The sequence below is a fragment of the Macrotis lagotis genome, chromosome 1 (genome assembly GCF_037893015.1).
Source record: "Macrotis lagotis isolate mMagLag1 chromosome 1, bilby.v1.9.chrom.fasta, whole genome shotgun sequence".
NCBI classification, from domain to species: Eukaryota; Metazoa; Chordata; class Mammalia; order Peramelemorphia; family Peramelidae; genus Macrotis; species Macrotis lagotis.
Window position 1 is genome coordinate 204,416,144 of NC_133658.1, and position 25,424 is coordinate 204,441,567.

The 25,424-nt window shown below is 32.4% G+C and overlaps 1 protein-coding gene across 1 annotated transcript in view; it reads left to right on the forward strand.

Annotated features, from left to right (window-relative positions):
* SNTG2 (syntrophin gamma 2) overlaps positions 1-25,424 on the forward strand; it is a 233,794-nt gene that overhangs the window by 198,452 nt on the left and 9,918 nt on the right. The window lies entirely within an intron of this gene.

Below are 25,424 nucleotides of genomic sequence, written 5' to 3' on the forward strand. Positions count from 1 at the left end.
CAGTTTCATGATCCCAAATGATCAACTTTCTTTTAAACTGTCAGGTAATGACAGTTGCAATGTTTTTAAAATACATGACAAGTAGAAATTGAATCTTTCTATATATTCCATAGTCCTGTGAGAAATTTTATGTAGAAATAGATGACTGTGGCTGTTAGAAGTGAAATATATTAAGCCAATATATTCTGACTAACCATCATTTTTGTTAAAATGTGAGCAACAAAATATCCTATTTTAAGGTGACTTTATTCTAAAACTTTTAAGTTTTAATGGAGATTAGGGTTGAAAATAAGGACTAACATCAGAGTAGTATACAAAAACTATAAAATGAATCACCAAAAATGATACTGAGATCTCTGCTTGATTGGACTTTGCATCTTAGTTTATGCACATCTTTAAAATTAATAGGAGAAATCAGACATATATCAGACATCATTTTTAAATGTTAGACTGGGTTGCCACATAGATATGTCATGAATGATCAGCTGATCAAAAATGATCAACAGCAACAGCATTCTGGAAGAATCTTATTCTCCCAAACTATAAAAACAGCTAATGTCTTCCCTGTTGCTTATCACTTCCAATTTTTCAGAAATATAATGTGCTATTTGAGAACTTATTGAATTGTTGGAAATTGCATTTGCTATTTTAAGGCCTCAAGGTGGTTATTTACCTTTGGTGTCTTTGATAAAATACTCTAGTAGTAAGTGCATTTTACAGAAACATCTATTGTTCTAGAGTTACTTTATATATTGGAAATAAATGACCTGTAGAACTTGCATTAATGAGGTTTATCTTTTTGAGGATTTTAGCAGATTCTGTCTTTTAATATTCACCCTATTTTCCATTACCTGGAATAATAGAAGACTGATGATTTAGACAGTTTTTTGTGCATCCAAAGTTTGTGCATTTGACTTGAAACCATTACTTTTTTAAAAGATCATTAGATTTTCCTTTAAAGTTGCATTTTCCTTTAATTCACATGTTTGTATTCCTAATTATTAGAATATAATGTTTAGGTCCTTTTGGTGGATGGGGAAGGTAAGCAGGAATGTGACCTAAGAATGATCTAGTATTTTATTAATCTAGTGGCAAAAAGGAGACAACCTGGGAAATAAAGTACCATAGTTTCTTCAAAAATTAAAGTAAAAAGAAATTGATCACCAAGAGTTAGTTTTATCTGAATATTGTTTTTAAATGTAGTCTATATCAGGAGGTACCATTACAAACTCATTTTATATTCCATAATTTTTCAATGTTAAAAAGAATAATTAATAAGTAAAAGAACAGAGATACTATTTAGGATGATAATTTCTAGGAATTAAGGGTAATAGATATGAGAAAAGAGATCAATGGAACTGAATAATTAAATAAAAAATAAGAGAATTTGGCATGACATATGGGAATAATGTATTTAGTAGTCTGGAGTAAAATTATTTTCTTTAAACTTCAACTAGCTAGAATATTGATAAATTGGATTTTATTTTGTTCATTGAGAAAAACTCTTCAATATGCTTTTATTCCAACCTTTGTAACTGAAAATATTTCTAAATCTCATTTTTACACTATTAGAATACTTAGTGAAGGTAGTTGAATCTTGGGTATTAGACGAGTTTGGATCTCAGGGTCCATACTTTAAGCATTAATACCAATTTGAAGTTGTTTATAATTAGGTGATTGTTAGTGACCTTGGAATATATAGCACAGAATCTTTTAAAAATAAATATATACTTAATAATAGCTGGAGAAGGATATTCAACAAGTATAGACATTAAGAATATCTTCAGTTAATTTAACTGAGTTATGCCCTCTTACCTGAGTTACCCATTGTGATCTACTAACACACGGAATTCCTGATTACTGGCTTGGACGTAGGACTAGAAGTAGCATCAAAATTTTTAGTCCCATGCATTAACTAAGTCTCAAAACTTTTGTAAGAAAAAGTTAATAACTTGCAATGGGTTAAGGATTCAGATATTGCTAATACCACATTTGGTATCAGAAGACCTGAGTTTGAAGACCACCTTTTACACTTAAACAGCAAGATGACTACATTCAGTCTCCATTATCTTCTCTGGACACTAGTTTCTTCTTTCATAAAATGGGAATAATATTACTTGCAATCCTTCATTGGGTTGTTTTGAGGAAGAATTGAGATAATGTTTTGCAAATTTAAAGCACTTTATTGAATTAGACAAGTCAAGGATGAAATAGAATGGCTAAACTTCTTAGGGGGCAAGTAGGTTGCTTAGTGATTATTATGGCAGGCTGACCTGAATTCAAATCTGACCTCAAATTCATACAAAGTGAATGACACTGGAAAAATCCTGCTTGTCTTAGTTTCCTCAACTGTAAAATGAACTAGAGAAGTAAATAGCAAACTACTTCAGTATCTTTGCTCAAAAGAAAAAGGGGGGGGCAGTAATGAAGAGTTGGAAATGACTAAAATAATACAACAACATAACTACAGCAAATTTCTCAGAAAGGGAGAGTGTGTATCAGTATATTGCCAAAAGTAACATCAAAGTTTTCCCTTAAAAAAATAGTTCAGTGTTTTTGAAATAAAAAGTGAGTCTTCTATCTTATTTTAAAAATAATTAGCTTCACTTTTGTGAATGCACAAATGTCTGAATACTTTTGTATTTACATATAACCATAAAAAATTACACTGAAAAAGCAAAGATCTATTCAATGCACAGTAATTAACATAGTTAAATGCAACAATTGCATGAATTTTTCAGTTCTTCAAGATCTCTGTTAATAAATTCTATGGAAAAATAATTTGTTTGCCATGGAAGAAAAATTTACCATGAGAATTAGAATATAGATCGTTGAGAGTTGAACTTTGTTGCCAGAGTAGATTAAAAACTGATTGAGGACTTGAAAAAGTATAAGTAATTTGGCATGTTTCTGAAACTGAAGACTCTGTGCTAAACTTCATCAGCCAAGAGCCCTGGGACTCACAACATTTATTATTGATAGAAATGATGCTGTTCTGCTGCAACAAAGATCGTCAAAGAGCCAGATGGTGCAGAGAGGGAGGGACAACCAATACAAAATGTCATCAAACAGAAATTTTCAGATCTCCTGTATACATGACTGAAGGAACACAGAATTTTCCTTAGAGCAGGTAGTACAGACTAAGAAATCAATGGGTAAAGACTTAAAAAATTATAAAATGGGACCTCTTATCCTCAATACACCCCCTTCTTCAAAAAATTATATTTCCTCAATAATTTAGTCTTTGATCTGTACTTAAAGATGTTAAAATGAAAGACAGCCTACTTGAATCTTCTTAATGGATTGTCAAATGGAGATTCTCAGCAGTATAAGGAAGGCAGCCTCCCTTATTAAAAAAAAAAATGGATCTATCTTTCTGTGGTAGTTTTGCAACTGTGGCTGTACAACCAGAGCACTGAACCATTTGAAACATTTCCATGGAATTAGCTTCTTCAGTCAATATCAGTCAATCCAAATGAGAAGCATTCTAAGAATTAAAGAAACTCCACTATATATGCAGTAGGTCATTATTATGATTGAATTATCAACTTGACATCATTTTTACTTCTATGGAACTACTAAGATTCATACTGGGATAAACTTATCTGTTTGAAATGCTCCCATTCACCTCTTGCCTTATAAAGAGAACTAGAGTGATCATTACATAAAAAAAGTGCAATGACTTGGGAACATGAGAAGTTCAACTCCCTCCTATGATGTTTGACTTTAATCAAGTCACTTAGCTTATTTGGGCCTTATTTGCCTCATCTGTAAAATGAGGAGATTTGATGAGGTGTCATCTGAGCTATTTCTAAGATAGTTTTTCTAAGAAGCAGATAACCCAGAGAAGTCCATTAATTGGAGGAATTAATTTTTGTTGCATTAGTTTTGTATCTTATAGTTTATTATTCTTTTTTTTACAGTAACTTGTATGTGTTAAGCAACTTAATTTATAGAATTTGTCACTACATCAGTGATCCTACAGTCCTGAACAAATAGTGCATGGCATAGATGTTGGATATTTTCTCCTGAAATGTCAAATGTACAATCAGAAAATAATTTTAGTTAATAAAGAAGTATATATTAGGGAAATAGAGAAATAGGATCTATCTAGTTTTAACTCTACCATTAACCTCTGGGTGACTCTGAGGTATTTTTTTTCTGAGTTTCAGTTTCCTCACATTTCAAATGAGGGAGATGCTTTAAATGGAATCTACATTCCTTTCTAGTTCTAATAATTCATATGATCTATTTCCATAAATTTAAAACTAATAACATATAAGCCCCAAACAAACATGAAGGCCTTTCAGTGTATTGTGTTTTCCCTGGGTACCTATAGAAAGTCAATTACAGATTTATGAAGTATATTAATGCAAATAGAGAGTATAGAAACTATCACTTAAGATATGTTTCATTTCTGTCAGGTATGGCTAAAGAAATTCACCACCTTAACATCTTAGAATTGAATGTGCTATATTGAGTCCAATTTGGATAAAGATTTAGGGGAAGATATGAATTGAGTGCAAAACATTTGCACTGGACAAGTCACCTGCCAGAAAATGTTTTATTCTATAAGATAGAAATACTAACTGATGAGCTAGCAAGGCAGAAAGGCAGATTTACTTGATTAATTATTTTTAGTTATAGATTTCATTATCACTTCTCTGTGACCATTTTATTTCTTAAGTAATTTAGTTAATGAAAAGATATTAATTTAATTCAGTAATATGGTTACAAATTACAGATGGGCAGTTCATCAAATAATCTTTTTTGTTGATAGGCATATATAGATATAGATATAGATATAGATTTGTGCATATGTAACATACAGCATATGTTGCATATAGATAGATAGATATATAGATACAGCTCTATGTTGATTCTTTTTCTGTAATATGTCCTTTACAATAATGTTTATTTTTTGACTCAGCATAAATCATACTTAAAACATACTTGGGACCATAGAGAGAACAGTAGGAATAAAAAAGAGTTTGTTATCCCTTTTTTTGCAGTAATTTGACACAGGAAGATTGAATTTTATTTTTGTTAAACTCTTAAATCATAGACAACATAAATATTAGACATAGTCACCATACAGTTACATTCACAAGAGGCAAAGATATTGTCACCAAGATTATAAAATATTAATTTTTCATTATGTTCCAAATACTTAAATCAAAACTTGAACCCAGACCTTTTTTTACCTTTTCCTAAATTTTACACTGGAAGTGGTTGGCAAAAAGATTGAGCCATGTTAGGGGTATTTTATGTTGTAAGTCAGTGGATGTCATGGAGAAAATAGAAACAATATGGCTGAGCATCAACTGTATTGAATGATAACAATTTTAACATGACAGAAATATATTATTAAAGTTTAAGAGGTTTCTGAAAAAATTATTAGAATATTTTTTGTATCATTCTAAATAAATTCCTAAGACCTATAATAATTAATAGTTACTCTGATATTATTGACTGAACCCAAGATAAGGAAGTTTGATTTGACAATCACTATTGTATCAGCATGTATAGTACCAGATTATTATGTCCATGAGATAGAATGGCACCTTTAAGTCTGACTAAAGTCCTTTCATTGTAAACTTGCAGGCACTTATGGCTTCCTGAAAGAAAAAACTTTCTCCTTAAGGGCTCACAGTTTCCATATTTGGTCCTTATTGAAAAAATAGATACATTTTTAATTTAATGTGTTTGAGTTATAGGATGCAAATGGATATGCATCTTTTAATAGTCTTGCAGGCTTTGTATATTCTTAGTATATTGTATATTCTTGTATATTCTTAGACAATACTGAAACAAAATTTTGCATATGCACACTAATTATGAATCACACCGTCTCTACAAATTTCATAGAGAAAAATAATTTGTCTAGTATATTCAAAAAATTTTCTTCAAAGTTTCCCTTCAACTCCCTTTAAAAAAATAGGGACTCTATTGATGTTAAATCTCTACAGAGGATCATAGTTATCTCCGGTCCACTACAAAATATCAGAGAAGTTATCATGCAGTCTCTTCTTGAAGACTTCTAATGAGAATGAACCCATTTGGCTCCTGAGATAGCCCTTTCCATATTTTGACAGCTAATTATTCTCAGGCCTAAACTGTCCTCTGAAAATTTCATCCATTGTTCCTCATCTTTCTCATTAGCCCCAACCAGAATAAATCTAATTCCTCCTCTATAAGACAGCTCTTTAAGTATTGGAGCATAACTATAATATATTTTCTGAGTCTTCTTTTCTCTAGACTAGATACATCAATTTTTTTTCAAGATCAATGCAAGAACTCAAGTCCCTTCTCCTTTATGAATTCTGTCCTCTGTACATCCTTCAATTATCACTCATACTTGGCTTTGCCAAATGGTATTAAACCTCTAAGCATGTCAAAACCTTCTAAGTGAAACCCACATCAATATAAAAGAAATTGAACTAACCATCCATATGAGAAAAAGAAAATGGAATTTTTTTTCTAATTTTCCTAAACTACTGTATACAGTTAGATGAGCATCAAAGTAGTTTTTGTGTTGAGACTTTGCCTTGCATATACAGTAGAGATGGATGATGAGCTGAATCCAACATTGTATGGGAAACAGAGAAATTGAGTGATTTTTAAAATTATTGTAAAGGGTTTATTTTGGATATTCTAAATTACTTTCACCCTCAAAAGCTATCACTTCATCACCAATCAGTATTCTCACAATTCAATGTGGTGATGAAACACATTATTGTCTTAGAGGAATCAAAATTACAACTATTCCAAAGAGGATTTGAAAGCTATATGATGGATATAAGCAAACAATAGCATATGACTCATGACAATATTTAAGTGAGAAGTGTCATAAAAGATAAAGTTGATGACAGCTATGAAGTATTGCAGTGATATAAAAAAATCCAAAATTGAACAGATGGACAGGCTTATTGCTACATTGGTATACTAGAAATTAGAGAAGTAGGTCTCCAGCAGAAAGAGGATCCATGGACAAGGAAACCTTATGATTAAAAATAAATATAAAGATTCCATTCTCCTTCATTGAAAGGAGTGCCCATATCTATAAAACCACAGATCTACCAAATTTCACAAACAGGAAAAGAAAATTAAGCATTACACAAAAGAATCCAAAAAAAAATCCTAATTCTTTATTTCTTTAAACATACTTTTTATTATTTTTGAACAAATTACTTCTAAGATATAACCATGCTTTCTCTTTTTTCTATAAATAATCTATAAAGAACAGTTTAATCATTCTACAACATACCATACATGCATTTCTGCACTATATTCAGTAGCTATTGAAAAATATGAGCCTATTACCACCTACTTTGAAAGATCCTAGAATATTTTGTGCTTTTAAATATATTTAGTTGGCCTTTTAAAATGCATGTTTCCTTCCTTGACTGTCAGTTGTCTTTTCTCAGTGATTTTTCATTGCTTTTTATCCTAATTTTACATACGATTCAGTGAGTACCTGAGTATGCCTTCAGCTCTTCCTTTAAAGCAAATCACATGAGCTTTGAGACAGATTTTTCCTCATCATTACCCAAATTTTTAAATGACAATTATTATTTCTGTACTTGAACTGTTCCAGGTATTTGAGCTTGAGAAAAATCTTATCACTAAGTAAATGAAACATCTTTTCTTTGAGTTGGTGTATAATCCCAAGAAGCAAAAAAGAATGTGAATGTGAAAGAGATGATTTTTCTTTTACATTTTCCCCCAGTTATATCACACCTCAGGATCACCAACATTAACTAGTAGACAAAGTCAGAGATACAGATATTACAAGAAGAAGATTGGTCCAGTAATTAATTTATATTGGGTCAGATATTCCATCTCCCTAAATCTTCAGCCTCTGTACACAGTCACTATCTTCAATGGAGCTAAATGAGTGGTTCATAAGGGATGGAGATGTTAAGAAAGGGAGAAAAAATTGAGACAAAAATGGATATTATTGGGGACAGCTAAATGGCACAGTAGATAGAGAACCAGCCCTGGAGTCAGGAGGACCTGAGTTCAAATTTGACCTCAGACTTAAACTTAATACTTACTTAGGTGTTTGACCTAGGGCAAGTACTTAACCCTATTGCATTGCAAAAAAAAAAAAGGATGGTATGTAATTCTGCTTGCTTACAGAAGACAAACTGAAAAGTTTGCAAGAACATGGCTAAAAGGTATAAGTTTAAGAAGAGGTAGAACTTTGTGATCTGCAAAATGCTTGATGATGTTTCAGTGGGTTAGAAGAAGATTATTCTGAAACTGGAGTGAATACAAGTCTCAAAGCTAAACAAAGAAGGGGGAAAAAATTCAAGGTAGAGGATAGACCAGGTAGAACTTGGGTTTGAATTCTATCTCTGTAATTTAAATTTCTGTAAATAGTTCTATTCCTTTAAGAAAATCAAACTTGGTTTCTAATCTTTAAAATGAAGGAAAATTCTGAATATTTCTTTCCTAGGCTTCTCATGAGAATGAAATGAATTTATGTATAAAAAGTATTGCATAAATTTCAGCAAGTAGTAGTTTGGAAGTGATAGTAGTAGTAGTAGTAGTAGTAGTAGTAGTAGCAGTAGTAGTAGTAGTAATAGTAGTAGTAGTAGCAGTAGTAGTAGTTGTAGTTGTAGTAGCAGTAATAGTTGGTACACTGCTGGTGGTAGTGGCAGTATTAGTAGTAGTAATAGTAATACTATTTAGAAGAAAATAGGGTATATGAGTGTTTTAGTTCTTCTTGAGTAGCCCTTTTCAGTACTTCTTATCCAACTTCTGCATTTTCCTGACATCTAACTCTTACTTGTGGCTTCAAGAAGCTATAGCACCTACAGTGACCACAGTCCAGTATACCATTTTGACAGATGAGCTAAAATAGGATAAGAGACATCAACAGGTCTCTCAATAAGCTATGTGAATATCTACCAAAAGCATGTAAAGACTTCCCCAATGGAATGAGCAGATGAGAACAATTTGTTCCAATGGCCATGAAAGCAATTGAAGCAGGCAAGTAGAGCATTTACAGCTTGGTCAGACAATTAATGTCATTCACTACATCCTGGGAACATTTGCCAGTTATTTTGACTTTTTTGTTACCACTGGACTTTGATGACTCTGGAAAAGAGAATGAGATGGATGACCCTGTGCAACTCTGACTCCCTTACATCCAGTTCACACACAAGTCACAACATCATCCTGTGATGTCATTGATTATCTTCAAAACCAAACGACAAAAACATCAACAACAGTTTATAGAATATATGATTTGGAGTTAGGGTACCTAGATTTGAATTCAAATTCTTTTATTTTTGAGGTGGGAATTATATTAAATTTACTGCCCTGTTCCAGTCCTTATTTCCCTCATCTTTTACTAATAGATTCAACTCTCTAACCTCTGTGGTGACTTCCAAATCTAAAACATATGAGGTAGAATTTTATGCAGTTTGTTAAAGGAAAACAGTAACTCACAAAGGATATGATTAGGTTCTTTTGTTATTCAGAAAAACAATAATAATGACAGTATATAAAAACAGAATGTTGACTTGAAATTTAGATGAATAAACAATTTAATAAGAAATCTGTTTGTGAAATACTGCTATCAAACTGTCATGACATGAAATATTATGCTAATAGCACATTTTTCAATATTAATTAAAGGACAGTAGTTCCTCTTGTGTCTCTTCTATGCATTGTATAAAGATAATAATATTGTTAGAATCAAATATTAAATAAAATGTATTATCATCTATAGTATGTCCTTAAAGATGGATAATCATCTCTGCAAAATTTTAATCCTCAGAGTCAAAGTAGAAACGTCTCTAAAATGACAATATTCACAGAACAGTTTTGTCCTGACATCAAAAGCAAGTTTGCATATAATGTAGGAATACATTCATTTGTGTACAATTTAGTGTGATGAAATACTATCTTATTAACAAGAAATAGGGGGCAGCTAGGAGTCACAGTGGATAGAGCACTGGCCCTGAAATCAGGAGTACCTGAGTTCAAATCCAGCCTCAGACACTTAATAATTACCTAGCTGTGTGGTCTTGGGCAAACCACTTAACCAACCATTTGCCTTGCAAAAACCTAAAAAAAAAAAAGCAACAAAAAACAAAAAAACAAGAACTGGCTTTTTAATTATAATAATTTCTCATAGGTAAATAGACAGTATTTTTCTCATTTAATTCAAGTATTATTAATTAAATACCTACGATGCACAAGGCATTATACTAAGTGCTGGAGACACAAAGATTTAAAATCAGTTTCCAGATTTATCCTACTTTTCTTACTAAGATAAAGGTGTTAGACACACAGCCAGGTGCTGCATGTGGCCCACAGGAAGTGGGACCAGAGTAAAATGTAATGGGTAATATTTAACAAAATAAATTTTAGAAATGTAAAACATAGATGACATGTGCTTTAAAAATAAATATAAAAAATAAATAATTTAAAAACTAATTCACTATGAAGTCATCAGGGATCCTTATGTATGAATCATCAACCCCTTTCTAGTTAAGTTCTCAAAGAAAATATTAACATGTTAGATTCAAATTCTGCCAGGTTCTTGGAGGGTAAACTTGTTAATAATCATCTCCCTTAACAATTGCTGTGTTTCAGTTTCATCTTCTGTAAAAAGAAATAATAATAGCACCTACCTCACAGAATTGTTGTGAGAATCAAATGAGTTAATATATAAAAAAGTTAACAAGCCTTAAAATGTTAGACAAAGAATAGTAAATATTATTAATTATTATTATTGCTTTTCTAACTTTCCCATTCACACAGTCAACTTTCTACAATGTAACATACCCACAAAATGCATGATATTTACTAATAATCAGTCCCTCACAATAATAACACTTACACTTCTTAAAAGTAACCATGTATTTAACAGTAAGGCAAAGAGAGTACTAATATCAGAGATACTCATATAGTAAAATATATCATAATCCACGCAAAAATCTAAGAAAACTATCTCACTATTTTTCTCAGTAAATGTGAATGAGAGTGGGTACACACAGCAACTCAACAGAGAAATAGATTTAAAAAAAACAATGTCAAAAAAAGTCAAAAAAAAGTGGAGGGGGTAGGAGTGGGGACTGCTGCAGCTTTTCATGCCTTTGGTCCATTCAAGGAATATCTGCTCTATCTACACTTTAAACTTCTCTGCTTTCTCCTTGTCTTTTAGTACTCACTGCTTTTAAGCTGGGAAAATCCTCTTTCCTACTTCCTACTCTACTAGAATAATACACTTACAAGGGGTGGCTAGGTGGTGCAGTGGATAAAGCACCGGCCTTGGAGTCAGGAGTACCTGAGTTCAAATCTGGTCTCAGACACTTAATAATTACCTAGCTGTGTGGCCTTGGGCAAGCCACTTAACCCCATTTGCCTCGCAAAAACCTTAAAAAAAATACATTTGCAAGTTCTTTCCATTTATAATCACTCTTAAAAGTAGAAAATAATACTTCAATATGATCTATCAAAAAGTAGAGCTCCCCAAGACTGTCTATCTCTGCGACAAGCATGCCCAAATATTATATTGTCCAATCAGAATAGAACTCATAGTAATATAGCTCAGACTGAATTATTAAGTAAGGAAAAGAAACTTTGGACTTCACCAGATAAAGAGCTGTAAAGCCTGGATTCACTTCTACTACTCCATTTCAAGCCAGAAGTGGGATAAGAGGACATCAGATATATGAGAAACTTCACCTCTATTTAACTCTAGGTGACACTGGCGAATAATTATTGTGGATAAAACTTTTTGGTAATTAAATCAGTTTTTTCCTCCAATCAATCAACCATAACTTAACTGAAGCTTTGTGTCAGCTGTCTGTTTCTAGCAGCTTCTCTCTTTAATCTTTTACTAGGCTTCCTATAGCATTTCCTGGACTATGTTCTTTCCAGTTCCCTTCTCTTAAATGAGATGGCTTAAATGAGAATTTCCTGATTTCTCAGTCTCACCTTTAAACTCTCCCTATAACATTGAAAGTCACTTCTATTTTTTTAAAATTTCATCCTTCTTTACTTAGCTAGCTGTATGGAAATGAGCTGAAGTACCATAATCACCTGCAGCTGTAAGTCCTCAATATGGTCCAGTATGTCATTTTGTGTTTTTCCACTTTAAAATAAAAACAAGTTCTGTCTCTCCTTCTCTAAAATATCAAGCTGTTCACATACAAATGAGGCATTATTCAACTTCATTTAAAAGATGATTTGAGCAATTATATTTCTGCTATCATTCGAGTCCAAAATGCTTGAAAGGCATTTGAAGGCTCTCTCTCTTCCACATGTATTTTAGTTGTTTTTTAAAATCCAAATAAAATTCTTTTTCTACTCCTTTTTGGTATTAAATATTTATCCAAAACAATAGCAATATCTTAAATCATTTCACAGTTAATATAACTCATTTTCTTCATGTCAAAATACTTTTCTTTTATCATTCAACTGTTCTGTAAAAAGGGAGTAGTATCTAAAAAAGATATTGCATTATTTATTTATGTAGGGATAGCATTTCCATTTGAATGTAAGCTCCTTGAGGGCAGGGATTTTTTTGCCTCTGTACTTATTTTCATTGTCTAACACAGTTCCTGGTACATAATAAGAGTTTAATAAATTCTTGTTGCCTTTTTTCCAGATAAAGAAACAGATCTAGAGAAACTAAATGAATTGGTTATTTGGAAAGGACTCTGCATTTGAAGTTATAAACTGTTGTTTTGAATCTTGGCCCTACTTACTAATTTTGGTATCTTGATAAAATCACTTAAACTCTATTCCTCAGTTTCCTCATCCATAAAAATGATAGAGTTGTCTCTAAATTCCCTTCTGATACTTGATATATGATCCCATAACCCTACCTCTGTCATCTTAGGCAAGTCCTTTTGCAAAATGAAGGGAATTGAACTATATAACCTTTAAGATTAATTATACCTTCATAAGTTTGCCATTTCTAAGGTCATACAAGCAGAAAGTAAAACAGGTTTATAAAACTGATCTTCTGATGCCAAATATTATTTTTTCCACTTACACCATCATGTAGTGATGATTTTAAGAACCTTCAGATCATCCAACCATGTGTATCATTCAACACTGAAATATTTACAAGTTTCCTATGATTTTGTGATATTCCTTTCCATTTTTTTAAATAAAAAAGCATATTATTATAAATATGGATAATAGAATTCTTAATTTTTACATTTTATAAGTAATAAATCTTATTAAAGAACCAATAAGCACAATTTTAAAATGTTCATTTCTGAAATAAAGCCACTTTGAGATTAAGTGGAAGAAATGACTGATGAATCATGAAACCATTTTATCCTATCTTGTTGTTATGATTACTCTTATTTCCAACTTGAGGTGTTCTTTTATGAAGTGCTTACCAAAATTTGAGCTGTTCAGTAAGCTTCTCTTTTTTCTATTTCAGAATTTAAGTTTTTGAGTGAATTTTTTTCTAAAATCTTTCCTTTCTCTTCTGTAAACTATGCTATAACCTTAGCCATTAAAAATCTACTACCCTCAAATAATGAGAATAAAGAACAAGATATAGGGGAAAAATTGTCTAAGCATGGGACACATTTCCCCCATATCTTCAGAAAAGTGGTTTTTACAAATTACCAAGGAACAGCACCAGATCAATTTTATGCCATTTTTCTTCTTCTTTATGCTGCCTGCCTCTATTTGTATCATTTTGTCTCTCCAACTCCTCCCTCTTTCAGATTCTTTCTTCTTTTACCTTTTCTTTCTCCTATTCCCTTGGAATGCTATCTCTCTAGCTTAAATGGTCAAGGTCTTCCACTGCATCAGGACTATCTCCATTTGTCCTGATTTATATCTTGCATTTGACCCAGTTGGTTCCAGAGGAGAAAGTGAAGCTCCTCCCACCCTCAGTTGAATTCAATTTATTTTCAAGTCATACAATCACCCCCCCTAATATTATAGGTCTTCAAACAGAACAAAGGACAAACAACAAAAGCAAGCCAATTTACACTTTACTCTCTCAGGCCTCTGAGGATAATCAAGGCCAAAGGGTAAATTTATAACCTCTGATGCATTTTTGAGTCTATAACCTATATTCTTTGATCATGCAAAAGGTAACTTGAAGCTATTTCTTCCCTCTGGTAGCTACACTACTAGTTCCTTCTCTGTCTCTTCTTGTGCATGAAGTATCTTTCTAAGTTGTCAGAAATAGTTTCTCTTTTATTGGGTGATCATCTGTTTGTTCTCAGTATGTCTTTCTGCTTTAAATTGAATACTTTGTTTTGTTCTAGGTCCTTCTCTCCAATTTTATAATCAATGGGAGATGGAGAAGTGAAACATTTCCTCTTAATTCTAGTATTGATTACAAAAAATCATTCTCCTCAAGGGCTCCCAAGCTTTTTTTAAATCTAGTATTATACTGAGCTTACTTCTGGACTGAATTATTCCTTTTAAATGTAGCCTAAATTTGTGACTTGAACTTTTTGAGTAATAATAAAGCATTCCCTTTGTGGCATCAGTTGTTGTTAATCTACTGATAAAAATGCCCTTTGATCTTTTCGAAATGATTAAAGACTTTTCCATACAAAGTTAAACAATGATTCCCTAATATTAACTGGAATCCAACTCTTTATATATGCAATCAATCAACATTTATTAAATGTCTTTATTGGGCCATACACTATGCTAAGCACTGAAAATGAAAAAAAGAAGACTGAATAAGTGAGTTACATTATAAAGGGCTTTAAATGTCAAACAGAATTTTGAATTTATCCTGAAGACAATAAAAAAACCAGTGGAGTTTACTGAGTTGGGTATGGGGAGAGAGGAAGTGAGGCTCTGACGTGATTAGACTGTCTTAGGAAAATCACTTTAGTAGCATGAATCATTCCTGATAGTAATGAACCGAAATGAGTGCTAAACCTGATATTCATTGGTGAATTTCAAAGGATGTACAATATTAAATTTTAATGGTAAGGCAATAAAGTAAAGGAAGAATTAGGAGCACCTCCAAACTTCACCATAGTGTAGGTGACTCTTAAGTTCTCAAAAACTATGCCAGTGAAGTACAAACTATAACTGGTATGTCCTACAAAACTAGAAAGATTTAGAGTGTGGACCAATAATGAACTGTATGTCTATTACTTAAAGACCAATCTACCTAATTTTTTTAGAGGGTTCAAATTGCCCAAGCTAAAAATGGATTTTATAACCACAACAACTCTCATACTCCTTCTATGAAGTCACAGAAGCTGTGTTCTTCAAAAGAGTACCCACAATTACAAGTGTATAGTTCACTTGAGATCAAAAAGTAATCATAGTATCACATACTCCCTGGTCTACACTTCAAACTTGCTCTTAAATATATCAAGTTATGTCAATGAAGGTGGGCACTCTTTGGCTCTACTGTGCATCCTTTAAGGTAAAATTTCTATTATGTTGATTATGTACACCTACCAGTGTTTTCCCCCATTAAAAATCAGTCAATTAGCTTTTAACAAGGGTACTTACAAATAAGATATAATAAAAATTTAATATAAAAACATTTTCTCCAGTGACTATATGCATACATTAGGTCCATAGCAGAGAGGGCTCAGAGTATAATAGAAATGAGGCACATGTTCAGGTTACACATATGACAAATAGGTAACACATCTCTTGATAATAGAAATATCTAGATCTATCTTCCATTCTATTTTCTGCCTCCTATTTTCTCTGGCTTCAAGTCTCAGTGAAAGGTTCACCTTCTATAAGAAACCTTTCTCAGTCCTCTTAATTTTCATTTCTTCACCAGAAACTATTTGTGATTTATCCTGGATATATTTTCTTTGTATAGAGTTGCTTGCAAGTTATCTATCTTCTACTGTAAGCTCCTTGAAAGCTGGGACTATTTTGTTTCTGGGTTTTATGTGTGTTTTTAAGGGTGTTTTTTTTAATATCCCCAGCCTTTAATAGAGTGTCTGTCATATATTCAAGTACTTAATAAATACTTGTCTGACTAACAAAATACTTCCTCATTTATATCTAATTCTTTGTGATTTACACTGTAAATTTTCTCTAATTACATTGAGGCAAAGGTGTAACCTCCTCCCTTAAAAATTAGAAAAGTACAAATTTAACCTTATTAAAATATAAAAATAAATTATAAATATTAAGATTATTAAATATGATAAGGTGACATTTACTGCCTTGCAACCATTGGAAAATAATTAATTTTTCTGAACCTCACTTTCCTTACTGTAAAATAATGCTAATAATATAGTACCTGCTTCTCATATGAGGGTCAAATAAGATAATGTTCTATATATAAAATGTTTTGTCAATTTTGAAGCAATATATAAAGTAAGTTTTTTGGTTGTTGTTATTATTAGGTAGTCCAGTGCCTTTGGGTTTTTTATGTTTTGTGGAAATGCCTTATAAATCTATTGATTTAAAAAATGATTGTTGAAAACTATCTTTGCATGTAGTTGGAAAAATAAGTAAATATGTTTTTAAAAAGTCTACTGATATCCCCTAACTTATGTTTTAGGGAATTAACTATAAAGCTTGAAAAATGTTCATTTCCTATAGCAATCTATATTCTTCAACTTTTCTAAAACTGTTTAGAACCTATTCACCTGTTTAGTCTATTTTACTCCATGCTTGACTTATTTTTAATGGGGAAAACACTGGTAGGGGTGCATAATCTACATAATAGGAATTTTACCCTAAAGGAAGTACATTAGAGCCAGAGAGTACCCACCTTCCTTGACATAAATTGAGAAATTTTGCCAATTTCTCATTGGTGAAATAAGAAATTTGGACTAGACAGTAATGATAACTGGCAATTATAAAGTAGGTTATTGTTCAAGTTTTTAAAATATTATCTCATTTGGGGTTACATAAACTAATAACCATCCTTGAATGTCTAAATCTTATACTACTATAATCTCTTGAGAAAACAGGAGTTAATGGGTTAACTGTTTAAAAAAGTATTTCCTTTTCAATCTCAAACTTAGCTCTTCAATTTAATCATTATTTCCTATTTCATACTCTCAGATTTAGTGAACATTACTATTCTCACTCTGTTCATGCTATTTATAATTTCATTGATTTTGATCATACCCTTTCTCACTTCAGATTTCTCCTCATGGAAGAAATCTATTAAGACACCATTATATCTCTGTTGAGAAATGTGATTTTTCTCCATTTGGATGTTCAGAAAGGAAAGAGATCTGGCAGGGAGAGAGAGAGAGAGAGAGAGAGAGAGAGAGAGAGAGAGAGAAGTTTAGAAGTGGGTACCTGTATAAGTAGTTAAGAAATATTTTTAGTATATAATATAATTAAATATTATATTAACTTTTGCATTCTAAGTTAATCTTAACTTTATATTCTAATCCTAAAAATTTTCTAGGAGAAGAGGCAAATAGAAGAAAATCTGATTTCACCCAAACCTAAAGCTTTAAGAATTTAAAATACACACACACACACACACACACACACACACACACACATTTAAAATACACACAACACACACACACACAAACACACACAATCTTGTCATTTCCTATCTAATATAAATAACTGATGAAAGCCCAAGAAAGGGGAAAATGTTTATCTGCTATCATGATTTTTGGTAAAGTTCCAAGATTGATAGGGCCAACCAAGCTAAACAATGTTTTACTAGGAAGCAGCCAAACTGGCCTGATAGGTTTACTAAAGAGACCTTATCACCCCTGAGAAATTCATCAGAAGTGTGAATATCAATTATCCATATCCAGAATTCCCAAGGGGAACTCAGTTGAAGAGAACAAGAGACAGAAGTTGACATTAGAAGAGCAAACAAGAGTATATCCAGGATAGAGGCCATGGTTTGTGGCAAGAGCACAGCCAAGTTAGACCAAGCAGAAATACAAATTAAAAAGCAAGTTAGGGTAGAAGACTGAGCAAAATTAGTATAAACAGATGCTTGCCAAGCATTCATTACAAGATGAATTTGTTTGTTCAATTTCATTCACTCAGAACGTGTAAATTAGGTACCTACTATGTACACCAGACTGTGCTGTTCAGAAACAAAGATTAAACATGGCATATCCCCCACCTCAAAGAGCTTACATTCTATTAGGATAATAAATATACAAATATAAATATAAGCAAAGTATATGGTGAAAAGACCAGAGGAAAAAATCAGATAAAAGTTCTCTAGGAAAATTTGATGAAAGAGAAATCACTGTCAGGGAATCAAGCTATAATTACAGAAGAAGTGGCAATCAAGCTGAACCATGAAAGAAGAGAGATGATGATTCACAAAAGCAAAGATGTGGCAAAAATGTGTTCCAGGCCAAAAAAATGACTTTAGTAAGTGGGGAAGAGAATGACATTCTGAATTTGGGTGACAAATAATAGTTCAGTTTAGAAAGAAGATAATATGTGTTAGTTAATCAATAAATATTTATTAAGTGCTTACCTATATGCTAATCACTGGAGATAAAAATACATATAACAACAAAGACAGTCCCTATCCTTAAGGAGCTTTCAGTCTGGTAACAATCAAAGTGTGTGGAGGAGTGTGATATGAAATAAGGTTGGAAAGGTATCATCGCATTAGACTGAGGTGAGCCTTATATGTGGCCAAGTGGTTAGAGTACCAGATCTGGAGTCAGGAAGACTCATCTTCCTGAGATCCAATTTCCTTCACACACTTACTAACTGTTACCTTGGGTAAGATACAATCCACTGTATCTTAGTTTTCCCATATGTAAAATGAACTATAGAAGGAAATGGCAAACCACTTCAGTATCTTTGCCAATAAAACTCCAAATGGAGTTACAAAGAACTGGACATGATTAAAATAACTGCAAAACAACAAAAAGACTCTCCATTTCCTCCTCAAGGCAATAGGGACCAAATAAAGGTTTTTGAACCTTTAGTGGCATGGTTACATTTGTCCCTTAGCACTATTTTTTAGATAGCAATATAAAAGATAGGTTGGAAAGGGGAGAGATTGAAAATGGGAGATGAGTAGGCTATTTCAAAGGTCTAGATTAATCAGTAAAGGCCTGAACAAGAACCTTGACTTTGATTTTGTTTACAAAGATTCAAAAGAAGCTGAAGAGATGGAATTGAAGATATTTGTCAGATGATTATATTTTCAAAGTGGAATGGTACATCCAGATCCATTAAGAAATTAGAGGGCAGCTAGGTGGCTCAGTGAATAGAGCACTGGCCCTGGAGTCAGGAGTACCTGAGTTCAAATCCGGCCTCAGACACCTAATAATTACTTAGTTGTGTGGCCTTGGGCAAGCCACTTAACCCCATTTGCCTTTCAAAAAACTAAAGAAGAACTGCAAAAGAAATTAGAAATATAGGAAGAAATTAGAGCTGAAAATTAAAATTTAGAAGTCATCCAGTTTTCAAAAATTAACTGTCAGAAATGTTTGTTGCCCAACTTGATCACTTCTTTTTCATTAGAATGTTAGTATGAAATGGAACCTCTTACTCTTTATAACATGAATGCATCCATGTGGGAAACATCCACTGTTTCTAATAATAATTATAACTTAAGATACTCCTAAAATGGTGTAAGAGGACCGAGCAGTTTCAATTTCTCCAATTTCTCTTCAATTTCTCCTTCATTTGATTGAAGATATCAATCCTTTGGCAAATCTTGAAAAGGGGATGCCCTCTCATTACACTATATTTTTTTGTTAAATAAATTTTATCAAAAAAGTTTGGTTTTATATCACCTGTATTTCTCATTGAATCCCCATCACTTCCCAGAGAGCCATCTCATATAATCAAGAATTATTAAAAAGGAAAAAATAAAATATTTTAGTAAAACCAATTAATATATCAAATAAGTCTCTTTAGCATCACATGTAGCATTGTAAAAATATTTCCCCATCTATGAAGAAAAAATTCCAAAGACCAAGCTTTTTCTTGATAATTTCATAGCATTCAGTTGCAATTGTTTTATTGCTGTTTTTCTTCTCATAGCAATTGTATATTTACCCACTTCACTTCCAATTTTAGGAATTTTTTTCATTACTTTTCTGTTCTGACAATATTCATCACTTATATTCATGTACTACAACTTGTTTAGCCATTCTCCAATTAATGGAGTCTAATTCATTTTGAGTTCACTGTCACTAAAAATGTGCTACTTTGAATATTTTTAAATGTATCTAACATTTATTTTTATCTTGGAGCTCTTTGTGATATATGCCTAACAGTATGGTATCTGGGTCAAATGAAATATTTAATTTAATTAATATATTCATATAATTCTAATCTCCTTCTAATCTTAAATGACCACAAACAGGGTCCTTTGGTGACAAAGAAGAAAAAGAAAGGAGAGGGGAGGAAAAGAGAGAGAAATCAGTTACTTGAAATAAAGATCTGTGGCACTAGAGGAAAATTATAGTGTGAACAGACCTTATATTCAACCAATTGTTAATTTAAATAAGAGAATTACTATAATAAAATGATGTCTGGATTTTATCTTAAGTGATTATGCATAAATTGGGATTACCTTTTCTTTTCTCATGTAGACATATTCCTTCTCAATGCTATTTTTTCAAAATTTATTTCCTAATAGGGAGAATTCTACATCATCCATTCTAAAAGTTGTTTTAATTTAGAAAATTTAAGATATTTTTTCCTGTTCAGAACTTGGCAATTTCTAAATAAAATGTTTACATGAGGGGAAAAGAAACATAGCCTTACTCTATCCTCTACCTGCCACTTTGCTGGTATATGTCTAAGTAACTCTAGACTATCATAAGTTGCGAGGACTATATATTGTGAAAACAACTTTTCAAGGAGTGAGCATTCATCTTTAAAATATATATCTCTAGAGACAAGAGAAGCAGGCAAAAGTGATAAATGCAGAGCTGTTTGGAAAAGTCAAATTTTTAAGCATCCTTGCAAAGTAATAATGCTGAGCTTTAGTATAAATAAAATTTATGAAGTTATAATTCCATTATTTGCTGAAGGGGAAAAGGTAGTTTTAAAATGTGAGCCAAAGAAACAACTGAGTAGATTTTATGGCAGAAAGCAGACAGTATCAGAAGTGGTAAATTATAGAATGTAACCTTTAAAGGTTAAAAGAAGCACTTTCTTTGGGAAAGTTTATCCTCTTGGGTGAGCTGGGTCATAGGGAATAAAGAGTGATAGTTGATCCATGTAAATCCCAAATAAGATTGGGAAAAGAGAATGTGTATCATAAATAGATATATTTTGTTCACACAACTTGGTTCTAGGCTTCTGAACCTTTACCACTTGACTAATATGCTTTCTCAGTCTTAGCTGATCTGCCCAGCCAAGCTTTCCCAGTCCTTCCCAGGTGGAAGCAAACATAAACTCATAGAAGGCTAAAACTGGAAAGAACCTTATAAATAATGTTTTTCATTCCCACATTTCATTATTGAGAAATTTGAGGTCCAGAGAGAGGAAGTAATTTTTCTAAGGTCACAAAGCATGTTAATGGCACAGTCAGCAATAGAAGCCATATCTCCTGATTTCTTGTCACATTCTTTTCCCTCTTTACTCAAAACTTTCTATAGAATTCAAGAAGAGAGAAAATGAAATTGAGTAAATTTTGCAACTCCTAAAAGGCATAACTTTTACATTACTAAAGCACCAAACATCAGTGGGACCATCACAGGTTTAATAGCTTCCTTGTTACACATTCTTGAAAAATAAAATAAAGTTTTGTCAAGTTTGGTTAATGTATACCAGGGATGATATAGTTCCTAGACTTGAGATTTCCTTTGAAATGATTTCCTCATCATCTCCCCTCATTAGCAATTCCTCCCAGCTTTCCTTATCCTTCCATCACCATGTTCTTCCCAGACACTTAAGTTGGCAAATTTGTTGTCATCTTTGTTCTTCCTCTCATTTTCTTCTATTCAGTAGTTCTCTATTACTCAGCTATTGTCTTCAAGCATGCCCATGTCTTTTCCATCTTTAAAAACTGTGCCATGATCCCCCATACCAACATCCTATATCTTTCTTCCTATCCTTAGCTAAACTCTGAGAAAACTGGTCATACTTAGTGCCTCAATTTTCTCTTTTCATATTACTTTCCACCTTCTCATCAATCTAGTATATAATTGCTAACTATACCAGTAATTTCTTAATTGTCTAACCTGATGGATTTGGATTTTTTCTCAATCCTTGTCCCTTTTGGATTCACTAACATTTGTCACTGTTAATTACCTTTTCCTTTTGGATATTCTGTCTTCTTTGTGTATTCATGACACTGATCTCTCTTGATTCTGTTCCCCTCTCTCTGTTCACTCTTTTTTGTCTCTTTTGCGTACTTTTCATTCCTGCAATAACCATTAATCGTGTATGTGTACAAGGATCTGGATTGTGTTGTCTTCTCTTTTCCCTTTAAACCATTTGACTTGTGATCTCATCAGTTCCCATGGTTCTATTATTATCTCCATGCAGATGATTTTTTATATCTGTCTATCCAGCCCAAGCATGTCTCCATTCCCAAGCACCAGTCTGTTTAAACACATTAAAATTTATATGCATGTCAAACTCAATATGTCTAAAATTGAAATCATCTTTTCTTCCAAACCTTCTCTTCTTCCCAAATTTTCATTGACTCTTTAATGAATCTTTCACACTTTCCCCTGTCCAATATATCCAATGTGATGCATTAGTTCAGGGTCCAATAATCTCTTACCTAGATTATTGTATTAGTCACCTCATGGGTCAGTTGGTCTCTAGTTGCTTTAATCATCCCTTCCATGACAGTCAAAAATAAACCTTGTAATGCACAATGCAATCATGTTGCTACCACTGCCTCCACTCCATCCCTTGTTTGACAACTTTCAGTGACTCCTCATTGTCTCTAAAATAAATATAAATTACTTAGAGATTAGGATGTAAGACTTTCCATGGTCTGGCACCAACCTACCTTCCTATTCTTACTTCTCACTATACCCTTTAATATAATCCATGGACTAACTTGGAGATGAAATGACTAGAGTGTAGGATTTGTAATCAGGAAGACTGGGGATTGACTAGTGTCCCTGCATCAGAAACTTACTAGTTACATGATCCTGAAGAGATTAGTTATCCATTTTGGACCTTAATTTTCACATTTGTAAGATGAGGGGGGCTTTGACTCAGCCAATGACTTCAAAGAATCCTTCTGAGCTCTGACATTATGATCTTATGATCCCTATAATCATCATCCTTTTTTTCTATATCTCTTCATTAGCTCAAGTCACCTCTTGATACCTGAATTTTACTTCCTTTCTGTATCAGCCTTTTAGAAGTTTCTACTCAGAGTCATCTCTTCATCAAACTTAATAGATTCATTTATACATGTGTACATACACACACACATGTTCATTCTTGTCAATATTTCTCCCCTCCTCGAATTTTCTTATATTTAATTGTTTATTTAGGTATATGAATTTATTCCCCTCCTCATTGTTGAATATGAATTCTTTGAGGTCAGGGACTATTTCATTTCATCTTTTGCTATTCCAGGGCTTATTTAATAAACATTTACCATATTGACTTGACTTTATCATTTGAAGTTCAAAGTAAAATGCATATATGTGAAAAAAAAATTAAAAAATAATAGTTCAAAACTAGGACCTACCTACCCCTAACTTATTTTGTGACTTTGTACGAATAACATAACCTCTTTGGGACTCAGTTTCCTTGCTTGCAAAAAGTTGAGATGATATGCTCTCTCATACCTTGCCACCTCCCCTTCTTGCCTAATCTTTCTTCAACTTCTATGATTATTTTGATTATAAAATGAAACAAAAGTATTTTGAAAATGTTAAAAATGCCATTTAAATAGAAAATAGATTTTATAATTATAGTTAATTAAAAATTTTCATGAAATTAAATGTGAAGTAAAATTGAAAATATTACCCTAAAACATTGGTGCCCTTTAAAGTAAACCATAAAGATTAAAAAAAAAACCAGAAGTAGTGACCAGGCCAGGGACAGTCAAAGGAGAGAATTTCTTGGAAAAGAAAATCTGTAATGGGAGATTAAAGAGATACTAACAGCCCAAGAAGAGAAGAGTGGTGGTGGTGGTGGTGGTAGTAGTAGTGGTGGTTATATATTCATTTAATGCTGTAGGCTTAATCAAGCATTTTCATATTCATTATCACATTTTGCAAACTTCTTATGAGATAAACAGGGTATGTTTTTTTATCATTTTAATTATTAGGAAGCTGAGGCACCAAATAATTAAACAACTTACCCAAACCCTTAAGAACAGCTTTTTTTTTAGCAGCCTAACTCCTGGTATTACAAATGAGAAAACTCAGACACAGAGGTCCAAAGAGGTCTAGTGACGCACTGAAGTTCACAAAGATGGTAAATGTCAAGAGTGGAATTGAATCCAAATCTCTTGACATCTGTCTTAGTTCTTTTTTCAGGTAACAAAAACAATAATGATAGCTAACACTTACATAGCACTTAATATGTGCCAGACACTAGCTAAGTGACTGACAATTATTTTCTTATTTGATGTTCACAACAATCCTGGGAGGTAGGTGTTATGATTATTCCCATTTTACAGCTGAGAAACTGAGGCAAGCAAAGGTTAAGTGAATAGTTCCAGAGTTATATAGCTAGTAAATATCTGAGATCAGATTTGAATTCAAGTACTCTTAACTTTAGGCTCAGAGCTCTGTTCATTGCACCATTATACATTATCCTTCAACCCCTCAATGTAATGCAGAGAAAACTTATCTAGGTCTCTAGTGTGTAGAAGCTCCAAAGTATGTCATGTCACCTCAATCATCATAATTGGTATTTTTATTTTTAATTTTCCAAAGGAAATTGCATGCTATATATGTATGTATATATATATGTATATATATATATATATATATATATATATAAATTCCACTTCTTCAATAGATATCTTCCAAAGGAGGAATATGCATCACTATTTTTCTATTATCCCTGCATTGGGGCCTTGCACAGGAAACCTGATGTATGAATAATGATTTGCTACTCCCTTCCTTAAAACTGAACATGTATTTGAAATGTTATGGCTGAGGACAGCAATTTTCTTTATTGGTTTTTCTTTTCTTTTTTTTCTTTTTGCCTTACAAAGGGTCATTATATGTCAATTAGGAAAAATCCAAAATCTCCTGATAGCTGTAATTCATCAGAAGTGCCAATCACCTTCACACATTTTTTGCCTTTTTGGTGACAAATGTATAGTAATTTGTGCACTGAGATGGAAATATGGATAGTGCAATAAAGAAATGTGATTTCAACTGGAAAAGATTTATTGAGGACATGTGGGTAATATTAACATTGATATGTTGATTGAAAGTGTCACTCTTATGATAGATAGAGACTACTTAAAGCTAAAGAGTGTGAAAGGAGAAATATTTTCATAACTTATGATTGACCTTATAATTTATATTCTGTAAGAGAAGATAGCTTACTTAAACTTTTTCTTCATTAGGGAA